The sequence below is a fragment of the Echinops telfairi genome, unplaced genomic scaffold, assembly GCF_000313985.2.
Source record: "Echinops telfairi isolate 266 unplaced genomic scaffold, ASM31398v2 ScPeMD7_1;HRSCAF=3_0, whole genome shotgun sequence".
In the NCBI taxonomy this organism is placed as follows: Eukaryota; Metazoa; Chordata; class Mammalia; order Afrosoricida; family Tenrecidae; genus Echinops; species Echinops telfairi.
Genome location: NW_022103896.1, coordinates 2,655,225 through 2,656,355, shown reverse-complemented (window position 1 = coordinate 2,656,355; position 1,131 = coordinate 2,655,225).

Genomic DNA, 1,131 nt, shown 5'->3' with positions numbered 1-1,131 from the left:
ACCTCTGTGCTCCTCCTTCTCCAGCACCACTACCTCCTCCTCCTTCTCCACCACCTCCATATCCTCTTCCACCACCACCTCCTCCTCTATTACTTCCTCCACCTCCATGACCTCGTCCTCCTCCTCCACCTCCATGTCCTCTTCCACCACCACCACCACCTCCATGTCCTCTTCCACCACCACCACCACCTCCTTCTCCTCCACCACCAAGCAGCTGGTGGGCTCCGGGCTCTGGATGCCAACCTTCTGGTTCGCAGTGATCACGCCAACCACTGAGCCACCAGGGCTCCTGTGAACACCATTGGAATGGCCAATGACACCAGACTGGTGATATCTGGATTGCCAAGGGCGAGAGGGGGCTGCCATACACACATGGCTGACGGGAGGGAGGACAGGGGACACTGTACCCTGCTGGGCAGTGTCCCTGAGAAGTACGGCCAGATCCAAACAGCCGCCCAGCAACTCCGCTCCAGGCACCGACCCAAATGCAAGGGAAATATACCCTGTCCCCCTCCCCCCAAAGATGGGCTCACCTGTGGACAACCACTTCAGTCACCAAGTGGGAGCCTGCCAACAGGTGAACATTGTGTCAACAAATACTCCAGACACATGACGTGCCCCCGCCCCCCATGAAAGAGCGGTGTGTGCACCAACCCAGAAGGGCTTCCAAAGGTTGTGTTATCAGGGGTGGGAACCCTCCCTGCCCAGGGCCATGTGGTCATTGAGAACAACCTTCATGGGCCACACTGGTCAAGGGTTTAAAGGATTCACCCCGCGTGAGCTTGGCTGGTATTCCTGGGTCTGTGGGCCTCAAGGAGCCCCCGTGCCTGGTGGTGATGCGTCAGGCTGCTACCTACAGGGCCACAGTTTGAAACCACGGGCGGCTCAGGGGAGAAAGACGGGCCCTCCCACGCCATCAAGAGCTAGTCTCAGGAACTCACCGTGCAGTTCAGCCCAGCCTATAGGGTGGCTAAGAGCCAGAGCCGCCTCAGGGCAGGGGGTTGGGCTGGGTTTGCTTTAGACGGGGCTCCGGCCAGGTGCTCCCCACGCCTGTGCCATGTGAAAGCAGCCAGGCTTGGAAAGCACCCACTGAACGTGTCCACCCTCGTGCAGTCCCTGCTGCTCAGGAGA